The sequence below is a fragment of the Heterocephalus glaber genome, unplaced genomic scaffold (genome assembly GCF_053883595.1).
Source record: "Heterocephalus glaber isolate CG9 unplaced genomic scaffold, H.glaber_assembly_v1.0 deba00000122, whole genome shotgun sequence".
Classification (NCBI taxonomy): Eukaryota; Metazoa; Chordata; class Mammalia; order Rodentia; family Bathyergidae; genus Heterocephalus; species Heterocephalus glaber.
The window spans coordinates 70,309,677-70,321,755 of NW_028258138.1; the positions used below are offsets into that span (position 1 = coordinate 70,309,677).

The 12,079-nt window shown below is 37.6% G+C and overlaps 1 pseudogene; it reads left to right on the forward strand.

Annotated features, from left to right (window-relative positions):
* Nucleotides 1–216: 216 nt before the first annotated feature.
* LOC101700323 (nucleosome assembly protein 1-like 1 pseudogene) lies at nt 217–1,421 on the forward strand (annotated as a pseudogene).
* The last annotated feature ends 10,658 nt before the right edge of the window (nt 1,422–12,079 follow it).

Below are 12,079 nucleotides of genomic sequence, written 5' to 3' on the forward strand. Positions count from 1 at the left end.
TGATTATATTCTTATCTATATATTTATATGTCTTTATATTGATCTAGCAATTCCACACCCTAGGGCAGCTTGTTGCTTGGATGATATAAAGGGGAAATGAAGAAGTCTGGATCCTTTTCTTAGCATCATCTGCTCGCCACAGCCGCCCTTAGTGGCTCCCTGCGCAGCTCTGGCCACCTGACTCCCCAAACTAACCGCTGATATTGCAGTTCTCACAACATGGCAGACACTGACAACAGAGAACAGTCTGAACTTGATCAAGATTTGGATGATGTTGAAGAAGTAAAAGAAGAAGAAACTGGTGAAGAAACAAAAATCAAAGTGCGTCAGCTGACTGTTCAGATGATGCCAAATCCTCAGATTCTTGCAGCCCTTCAAGAAAGACCTGATGGTCTGTATCAACAGGATACATTGAAAGCTTGCCTAGGGTAGTTAAAAGAAGAGTGAATGCTCTCAAAAACCTTCAAGTTAAATGTGCACAGATAGAAGCCAAATTCTATGAGGAAGTTCATGATCTTGAAAGGAAGTATGCTGTTCTCTACCAACCTCTATTTGATAAGCGATTTGAGATCATTAATGCAATTTATGAACCTACTGAAGAAGAATGTGAGTGGAAACCAGATGAGAAAGAAGTTTCAGAGCTGAAAGAAAAGGCCAAGATTGAAGATGAATTAAAAGATGAAGAAAAAGAAGATCCTAAAGGAATTCCTGAATTTTGGTTGCCTGTTTTTAAGAATGTTGACTTGCTCAGTGACATGGCTCAGGAAAGTGATGAACCTATTCTGAAGCATTTGAAGGACATTACAGTGAACTTCTCAGATGCTGGCCAGCCTATGAGCTTTATCTTAGAATTTCACTTTGAACCCAATGAATATTTCACAAATGAAGTGTTGACAAAGATGTACAGGCTGAGATCTGAACCAGATGATTCTGATTCCTTTTCATTTGATGGACCAGAAATTATGGGCTATACAGGGTGCCAAATAGATTGGAAAAAAGCAAAGAATGTCACTTTGAAAACCATTAAAATGAAGCAGAAACATAAGGGACATGGGACGGCTGGTACTGTGACTAAAACAGTTTCCAATGATTCTTTCTTTAATTTTTTTGCTCCTCCTGAAGTTCCTGAGAGTGGAGATCTGGATGATGATGCCGAAGCTATCCTTGCTGCAGACTTTGAAATTGTTCACTTTTTACATGAGCGTATAATTCCAAGATTGGTGTTGTACTTCACTGGAGAAGCTATTGAAGATGATGATGATGATTATGATGAAGAAGGTGAAGAAGCGGATGAGGAAGGGGAAGAAGAAGCTGAGAAAAATGATCCAGACTATGACCCAAAGAAGGAGCAAAACCCAGCAGAGTGCAAGCAGCAGTGAAGCAGGATGTGTGTGGCCTTGAAGATAACTTGCACTGGTCTACCTTCTGCTTTCGTGGAATGACTTTACATCATTTGATGAGCCTACTTCACTTTTTTTGGTTGTTTGTTTGCTTATTTTTGTTTTTTTCAGTCTAAAATAAAAATGTTAAATGCAAAAAAGAAAAAAAATCTGGATCCACTTGTGTTCCTTCAGAAGAGTTTGAGTCTTTTGCCTTTACCTTGGACATCATCTCCTGGCTTCCAGTGCAGACTCCAGCTTCTGGCTCAGATCCTTCAGCCTTCTGGTTTAGACTCTTCAGCCTTCTGTCACAGACCCAGCAGCCTCCTGATACAGCCTCACGGAGGACTGCAGTGAATTTCAGACCTTTGACTGAATCCTTCAGTCTCCTGTGTGCAGACAGACCCTTTGCACACTTCCACATCCAACTCCAATTGGCAATTGTAAGCTAGTCTTGTAAATTCTTATATATGTGTATATCTTCTGTTATATCTATTTCTCTAGGAAGCACTGACCGATACACTACCATTCCTCCCCCTCTTTATCATCTTGGTATCTCTGTTATGGTTAATCTGTTGTTTGGTTAAGTTTCTTTTTAAATGTTTTCCTAAAGTGGGAAAACACAGGTGTCAGACTCTGACTTTTACATATCTGCAAGTATCTTTCTTTCACCTTGATGAGTGAATGATGTCTTGGCTGGTCAAGGAATTCTTGATACGGGGGCTATTTCTATCAGAGTTTGTGGGTGTCATTCCACTGACTTCTAGCTGCTGGTGATGAAGACAAGAGGTCTGATTCTGATTCTGTTTTCTTTATAATAACACAGTTGACTCCTTCTGTGTGGAAGTTTGTAAACATTTTTTCCTTAGAGTTCCAGAATTTTATCAGGATACTTTTAGAGATATGTATGTTCATCAGTCTAACCAGAACTTTATGCATTCTTTCAGTAAAGACTCAGGTGTTTCTTGGTCCAAGAAGCTTTCTCCTTTTTTATATGTTTAATTATGGCTTTTCCTTCCTATGTTCCCTTTGTTCCATTCAAATCTTATGGTTTTGTGCACAGAGCCTCTTACCTTGTTTTTTTTTTTCTTTCATGATTTCAGTTACTTTATAGTTTTGCTTTATGCTTTGAAATATTTTTCCATTTGATCTTCTAGCACACTAATTTGGGTCTTAACAGTGACTATCTTTTCCTTTTACTCATGTATAAACTTAGGCAGGAAAACAGTTGTTTTCTTCCTTTAGGTGTATTGTTACTTCCTGTGTGAACTCAGTGGGGCTCAAAGCTGGTTGTGGAGTGTCCTGAGGCAGTGGTCAGGATGTAGAGGAAGGCAGCAGGATCTCCTCTCTTTGATCTCCTTATGGACAGAAAAGCTGTCTACAATCTTCTCCTGAAGCAGGGAAGAAGATACCCATTCCCTGGCCTTTGTGAAGGCCACAGAGGTTCTCACAGCCTCAGAGGAAGGAAGGACACTGCATCATTAGTTCCTTGTCTTTTAGGGATCTGAAGGAAAGCCACATATTCATGTGGGAGCTGAAATCAAGCTTTATCGCCAGGATACATGCAATCTTTTAGGCCCAAATTTCCTCTAGATTTAATGTTTTATTCTTGCTCTGGGAATTTACACTGGTGGGGGTATCCTGAGGCTCTATTTTCTCTGACTCATGCAGAGCCCATAGCCTCATTTTCATTCATATACCCCACAAACTTTAGTGGCCATTTAACTAAATATTAGAGCCACTAGTTGGAGGAAAAACAGCTATACTTGAATTGCCATCTTTTCAGCATTCTAGTTCTCAACTACTTACTAAGCCCTTGGAAGTCAAGACTACCTCTTGCATCCTCCATATATATCATTATCATAATGAAGAAGGAAGACAAGAAAGAGAAAAAGAGGAAGAAGAAGAAAATAAGGAATGAGAAGGAAGAAAAAGAAAACAAACTACATAACAGTGCCAAAAATCTTCAGTGAAGATGGGGAAGATGGGAGGGAGAAGGGGAAATAAAGGTATCAAGATACAATACCCCATGATAAATATATGCATTATGTATCATAAACATACACTAATAAAAAATTTTAAAATCTTCAATAGTCATTGGAGAGATGAAAATGAAAACAACATTGAGATTCCTCCTCACTCCAGAAAGAATGGCTGCTATCAAGAAATCAGCCAATAACAAATGCTGGTGGGGGTGTGGAGAGAAAGGAACCCTTCTCCACTGCTGGTGGGAGTGTAGATTGGTGCAACCACTGTGAACATCAGTACGGAGATACCTCAAAGAACTAGGACTAGAGGTCTCATTTGACCCAGCTATTCCCCTGCTGGGTATCTTCCCAAAAGAATTAAAAGAATCATACCACAGCGATATATGTGCACCCATGTTTATAGCAGCACAGTTTGTAATAGCTAAAGCTTGGAAACAGTCCAATTGCCCATCAACTGGTGACTGGATAAAAAAGATGGTTTTTGTTTTTGTTTTTGATTTTTACATAAAATGGAGTACTCCTTAGCCATAAAGAATGAGAAACTAGAGAAATTTATAGCTAAATGGATGCACATTGAGGCCATACTGTTAAGTGAAATAAATAGAACATGTGTAAATACCGAATAGCTTCTCCGATGTGAGAAACTGAACGTGTAAATGAGGATCAAAATGTATAATAGACAATGTGAAATAGGAAGAAAAGCTTCAAAGGGGAAGGGGAAGGGGAAGTAGGAGAGGTAGGAGAAAGGAAAGAAGGGAAAGGAACAAATATTAGAAAAGGGAAAAATGGAAACAAAGTCTTTGTAAATAGGGAGGGGTGGAGGAGTTGAAAGGAGAGCAGGGAAATGGAGAAAAAAGTAAGAACCAAGATATATCATGTAAAGGTACAAATTCCCAATGATGAATGTCATCCTATTATATACCTAAAATGTACCAATAAACTTAATGAATAAAAAAAAAATAAATCACCCAGAAAATAAGTCATTACATATTGACCAAGCAGATTTCTTTCACTTTTACATAGCAGGATAGTGAAAATATTTTTTTCTCTATGCCCTTATAATTTTAGTGTATGAAATTTATTGTTGGCACTATACATTTATCAAGAAACAAAAATGTTGTTCTCTTTTGCATAATAAAACCACAAACAGTGGTTTAAAACATTTTATTATTACCTGTCATGGTTTTGAGGCCACTGAGCTCAGCGGGGTGATTCTTACTTGTACCTCTCAAGGAGCAAGAGTAACATGGTCACTAAGGCTGCAGTCATTTGGGGACTCAGCTGGGAGAGGCATCTGAGTTAGTGCTTTACACATAGCTGGTTTTTCAGCTAAGATGGTTCAAAGAGCAGGGAACTAGCCAGTTCTCTTCTCTCTATCCTTCTCCCTCTCTTCCTGTCTTCTTTCCTGAGAGCCCTGTCCAGGCTGGCTCATTTGAGCTTCCTTACAGCATGTTAGGCTCAGGGTGATGAGACCTCTTATGTGAGAGCTAGTTTCCCCCAGAGCCAGTGTTATAAAAGAGCAAGACAGAAGCTGTGTGGCTTGCTGTATCCTAACCTCAAGTCATTCTGCTGCTTTCTGTCTGTTACACAGATTCAGTGTGGAAGGGACTACCCAGGAAGGCTTGATCCATTTAGATGTGATGAATGGGGAGGGTGGAAATTTTTTGGACATGCTACAAAAAAAAAAAAAGATGAATTTAAAGTAAGTTTTGTCTTGCTTTAAATTATAATTGCTATCAACTCCACAAACCTATACCTTTGCTTAAAAGTTTTTTTCAGTGTATTTATGTCTACACTTACTGCCTCAAATAAATGTAGTCACTTTTGTTATTAGAAAAAAAACTTCAGTGATACTGCTGTCTTTTAGACTAGTTAATATTAAGGGATTTCCTTAAATCAGCATCTGCAGCTAATGTAATCTTTTCACTTTCTTAACTCCCCAATTTTGTGAAGCCTATATTTCTGGATGTTTGCATATGAATGATTGTATGGTATTCATGGTTTCCAGAGAGAGAGAGAGAGAGAGAGAGAGAGAGAGAGAGAGAGAGAGAGCTTTTAGATGTTTGCTACCAGGGACTGAATAGCATACATAGGAAAATCACTCCTATTAGGGTGTTAGATTAATGATAAGCAAATCCTGCCAAACCTTGGTTTACACAAACTTAAATATCACATGGTTTCTCTTATATGAGAAACCCAAAGTATAAATAAAAGCAAACTAAAAGACAGATAATAGGAAGCAGGAAAAGGGGAAGGAGACCAAGAGATGGAGGGAAGGGCGAGTAAGGGGATGAAAAAAGGAATTATGATGTTATCTATATGTAGCAACTCACCACAAGGAATGTAAGCATTATGTACTACAAACATGTACTAATAAAAAATAATAAATGAATTTTTATAAAAAGAGACATCTGGGTTATGTCAGACCAACTACTTGGCCTTTGTTCTAAGATTGCTTTGTCCTTACATCTCTCAATGGAAAAGAAAGCAATCCTACAACACAGTGGGCCCATCACTGGCCCAGTGTCATCATTTACTCCTTTGTGAGTTACATGGTCAGGTGAGAGTGACAGGCACATTCTATTTTCTGGGTACAATGATCAAACTTCAACTTTTGGGTGTGCATATGTGTATATCTGTGTGGGGTGTTTGTGATTTGAGGTGTACTTGGGACTAGACTTTGGGCTTGCCTGAATGTACTGATAGGAACCAATTCAATCCCTCTGTTTAAAAGAGATTACATGACCAGAGCATTCGTAAGGATAAGAATGACTAAAAGAGTAAATCTTCTCTTTGGGATAAGCTTATGATAATTAATGTGTAGCTACATCTCTGTGGTTCAAGTATTAATCACCAACCTCCCTCACTGAGGCAATCACAGAAACACTCTGGCAAGGGTGGCTGGGAAGTAATGTCTTTCTTTCCTAGTGAATGTGTCATTTTCTGTATCTACACTAGTCTAGATGCTTTTTAGTGTCAAGCTTGAGACCTTCACTCTCAAGAATGCTGTCTTTTCAGTTTATTGCAGCTTGATCTTCACTCCTTATACTACTGGATTTATGTCTCCAGGGCACAGAGCTCTGATTTTGTTGTTCTCTCCTTTTCTCTTCCTAACAGGTATTGCACAAATACTCAAAAGGTACGAACTGTGGAAAGTGTGACTCCTGAGTGTGCTGGTTATATAGTGGTGGTGGGGGGAGTTTTTGGATTGGGAGAAAGAAGAGCAAATCAACATTTTGCAGCCACAAGTACAAAGTAATACAGTGGGTGACACACGTTCATGTACACCCATGCACACACGCACTCACAGGACTTTGACTTATTAGTGTCATTGTGCCTCTCTCTGGCATAATTTTAAAGTTGTCTAACCTGGCTAGTATAAATTAAAAAGAATCTTAGGAAATGCTTCTTCCAGTGACAGTTATTAAACTTCACAATTACCAAAGAAACAAAATCTTCTGAGGTATTTAAAACAAAAGGTCTTAGTCTGATGGTTGGGTTGTTCTTTTACATAAAGCGATGATGTCCTATCAAGGTTTTGCTGCTAAACCTTTGATTCTGTGATTGTTTAGAACTAGAAATTCCTGTAACATGCCAAGATCAAAAATGAAATTAAACTATGCCACAGTTTAAACCATAGGCATCTAGTAATCATCTGATTCATTCTTACCGACTGGTCTATTATATATGTCTTTCTTTTATGAGATGCTGCTCACAGCAAAAATGAAAAACTAAGATTGTTTCAAAGCTGCTCATGGACATCTGTCATCCATTACATCCATCTCTTGGAAGTGATATAAAGGGTAGAATTTTAATTGCAGATTAAGGGTAAAGTTCTCATTATCCCACTAACCCTGCCTCTGGCTGCATTTATATCATTTTAGGAGGAAAGATTAAAAGACCTAGAGATGACTAAAAGAATGTGGTGAATGATACGAGAATTTACAAATATTTGAGAACTACAAAAATAGCTCATGTAATTGTAGACTCTTAATGTTAGGAAGAACCTCAGAGATCACTGTCAAGTTTACAAAGGGGTTAAAATTTTTAAAAAATCTTAAACTTGTAGAAGCATTCATGCTGTGAAATAAGCTTGATTTCCAAGAAATTAAACTTAGCCCTCACATCTTTATTTAGTTTAGCTCTTAAAACTCCCAAAGCAACATTTTAGACTGAGTTTTACTTGGAGGAACTTCCCTAAAATAATGTTTTAAGAATATTTTCTTTCTTATAGAGTTCTTAGGTCATTAGGAACAGGTTATTGTTCCCCTTTAAACTTCCCACATATTTAAAGAGGTCTTAAAATTGTATTATTATTCAGATTTAAGATGGAAAAGAATAACATAATCTTATACCTAGTTATAAAAGAAACTAAGATAGAAAATATGTATGGTTCTTGAAAAAATTTGTAGTTGAGTAGAAATCTTATTTTTAATCATGGAAATCTATGTTTACAGATTAACTATCATTCATCCTCCAGGCAAATTTATCTTTCCTGGGAATGTTACACTGTATGTCACTGTTGCTTATGTTAGCCTTGTGTTTATCTGCCCCAGTCAAAAGAAACAGTATGCTTTAGCAAGGTTTTCATCAAAGTCTCCAGCCTTCTGATGTCAACCTCAACTATTTCACCAAGGCATTTTTTTGTGAAGGTTTAGATGTATCAGCTGATGTATTAGCTGATGTCAAGTTGATATATTAGCTGCTTTTGTTTCCCATGACTCAACATTCACTATGCCTTGGTTGCTGTTGGCATCAATAGAGCCAATTTACTTGAATATACTATCTTATACCCACAGAACACTTTCAATTCAGGAAGAAAAAGGAGCTGACAGAGAACACTGGGGTGCACCAGATTGGGGATGGAGGATCTTGTAGGACTTCTTCCCAGGTCCTTAGTATCTAGAACAAAGAATTTGACAAGACACACAGAAAAGGTAGCAAGAGTATATATTTATTGAAAGTAGAAAAGAAGTATGGTCTCCGGGATGAGAATGGGCCAGGGAAAAGGCTCACAGCAACCTTGAGAATAAAACAAAAGCAGTCTTTTATATCTAAAATACCGATTGTTCTTCACCTCATGCAAATAAGATCGGAATATTAGTTCTACTAAAAACACACTTGACTTTATGCTAGATGTAAACTATTTCTGCTGACATAAGGTAGAAAAAGCTGACTTGGGTCACACAGAGCAACACAGAAACTGGGAGCAGTGACTACAGCTCTATGATGGAAACCACTGACCAACCATGCCCAGTAGGAAAGGTGGAGCAGGATTCAGCATTCACACACAAAAATGTGAGAAGCAAAACAGGTCTTAATAGGGGCTCACTATCTTTCCTGTATAGCTGGTGGATTCTAATACTGCAGACCACGGAAAGAATCCACTCATTCAAAAATTCAAAAACTTGTTTTTTCTCCATTGATTTTTTTTTAGGAGTTTCAGGGGTTTCCCCTTATATTTCTTGTGTTCTGTTTATCTAATAATTTTATTTTATCCTTAATAGTATCCTTTATCTCCCTTTTCTTTTTCATCTTCCTTTTAGTTTTCAAATTTTACTTCATTTTCCTGTTTCCCACTCACTCCATCTTTACCAGTATTAAATTTTGTTAATCTTTACATATTTAACTCTATGCTACTATTGTTGAATTCTTTTCTGTTGTTAATGGTGGTATAATTGTTGTTTAGTGGGCATTTACCGTATGTCAATATTTGGTTTGTTTTTATGTCTATATTTATAGATACCTTTTCTATGGTTAAGAGTCATAGAGGCAGCTTTTCTTTTTATAGTCTGTCAATATCCAGATATCCAGTTTGTCTGACTCTACTGTTGTTGCTGATCTTGTTGCTATTGCCAGAGTGGCATAGTTGTTGCTATTAATTAATTTTTACTGTATGCCAGTATCTGGTTTATCTTTGCATCATCAACAATACTGTGGTTCATTTCCAGAGAAGTGGGTTCTGGGCCAATTATACTGCACCCTCCCCTTCCAAATTAAAGGAGGACCATAAGATGCATTATGATCATTATATACTGCAAACATGTACTAATAAAAATAAAATTTAAAGGGATTTTTAAAAGTATTAATTTCCATAAAAAATTCACTTGGCCTCTTGGAAATGTAAATGAAGCAACAGAAGCTGTTTTTGTTGGTCATGGCCTATGTAAATGAAGGATTGAAAACAGCCTCTTCTGATTGGTCCTCTGAACACCACCAGATTCAAAGGATTGAAAAATAGCAGTTTTCTGACTAGTCCACAGTGCTCAAGCCCTAAGCCTGACATCATTTTGAGTGCCATGTTTTGCACATCTCCTGTCTTTTTAGGAAAATATCTCAATCTGTTAGCCATGGGTTTCTGAACTTTGACATATTCTGCCCAGTTGTTCAGTTTGCCACAGCCTACTGAGGCCTAGCCCAAAAGAGGCATTCAGTAAAAACCTTTTTTTAAAAAAACAGATGAGTGGATTCTAGTCCAGCTCTGCCATTATTTAAGAGAACTTGGGCAAGTTACTTCACCACTTACATCTGTTGCAAAGTATCTTAGTCCATAAGTCTCAAGTTACCATAAAGGAACTTTTAACAAAGCACTGATTTTTACCTTCAGTGGTCATAGGAGTCATGTAGATACTAGAATCCACACGTAGAAACAAAGTCAAAATTTGGTCTGGGAATGTGGACCCTGCATCTGCCTGTTTTGAAAGCTCCTTTGATTATAATGTGCAGCAGGTTTGAGACCAGATATCCACAGGTAACATTTCTTTCTTCCTGTATGAAAAACACGAATTCACTGGCTTAGATGCCTCAAGACTGGAGATTAACTGTCTTCGGTTTCTCTGCGGGGAAGCACAAAGGGATTAAAATTTGATCTGCCCTCCTTTGGACATGCCTGCCCAAAGTGGTGTGTTCTGCTGAGCCTTGTAGAATACTATCTAGGGATAGGCTCAGTTCCTGTAGGGCAGTGACTGCAGACCTTTTAGAGATGAGTGCCCAAACTGCAACCCAAAACCAACTTATTTATCACAAAGTGCCAACACTGCAATTAAACCTGAATCCGGAGGTTTTAGAAGAAACAACTCATACATTAACATCTTGTCTTAAAAACAACATGCATGCCAAGTGTTCACCATCACTGCTGTATGGGAAGCCTATGATTTTGATTACATTCAATTTAATTCTGATTCGAAAAGGCTGATCCAAGAAGCGTCAATTCTGATTTGAAAAGGCTGATAGAGTATTTAGTTTCCTATCTCAGGGTTATATCAATTTCTTAATTGATTTCAACCTTGAGGGGGCAATTCTTTGATAAAGTGTACCAACTTTACCATATGTAGTACTATGGTACCTTTTTTTCTATGGTACGTTTCTTGTTGTTTTTTTCTTCTGTACTGGGGATTGAAACCAGGACCTCTACACTGTGCTATGTACCTAGCTATTAAAAAATGTTTTGATCTTGAGGCAGGGTCTCAAAGGTGACCAAGCTGGGCTTGAATTTGCAAGCCTCCTTGAGTGCTGGGATCACAAACACATGCTGCCACGCCCAGCTAAAAGGAGGGTCTTGACTGTGTTTTGTAAATAGTAGAGCCACCAGGTGTTTTATCTAAGGTCTAAAATTCTCACAAGGTCTAAAATCCTGATTACACTGAGATGTAGTACAGACACTATTTCAAAGATGTCTCTCTAAAGACATCTTTAATCTTTATTTTTCAAACAAGGAGTAAATTTCAGACTTCTAAGGTTTCTTCTAGCTCAAATGTCTTGGGGAATGCAGACAAATTGCTCATGAAGTTGGGAGCGACTGGTGTGATGGATGGGACATTCCAAGCCTCATACATTCCCTGAAATGGTCTGCCTATTTGCTCTCTACAAAGTTAGTCCCTGAACAATAAAATTTCCTTCTACCCTAGTTCTAAGAACAGGGAACATTATAGTTTTATCCTCAAGAAAGGTTAAGAGATCAGTCACAATATTTTTTCTCATCTCTCCAAGTTGTGGGCCTACCTTCATCAAGAAGCCTTCCTATGTATTAACCAGGAAAGTGCTGAGATCTTTCCACCTCAATAAATTGAAACATTAGCTTTTTTGCAAAGGTGTCCATCCTATCTACTCTGTTTCCCCAATTCTAACCAGTCACAATGTTCTTCCACATTCTGGAATGCACACAAATATCAGATATTATCAGGATCACCAAAACAATGGCACTAAATAATAGTAACATGAACTGTTGCAATATCATTGTATTCAATACAATGTTACTTGTGGTTAAGACCTTGATTCTGGACTAAGTTAAAGATGTAACTGACCTTTTTATCTCAGTAATTCTTATTAGAGCATGGCTCCATAAACCTGTTGAGATTGTGAGAGGAGAAGGGAACTCCAGCAGATAAGAAGCTGGACTTAATCATCTTTTATGACTTGCATCTAGAACAGAGAACAAATGCTAAAACACACTTAATTTACAAATTCATGTATTGAATAAATTCAATAAACAGATAAATAGTGATATAAAAGTAAGACGCAAATATAAACATTATGAGGACTTTAGAATTTTTTTAAAAAGTAAATTCTTGTTAATTAAGAACATACTGGGCCAGGGGTTTAGCTCAGTGGCAGCGCACCTGCCTTGCAAGTGCAAGGTCATGAGTTCGATCCCCGATACCAAAAAACAACAAAAGCCACAAAAAAACAAAAAACGCTTACTTTTCCAAAATA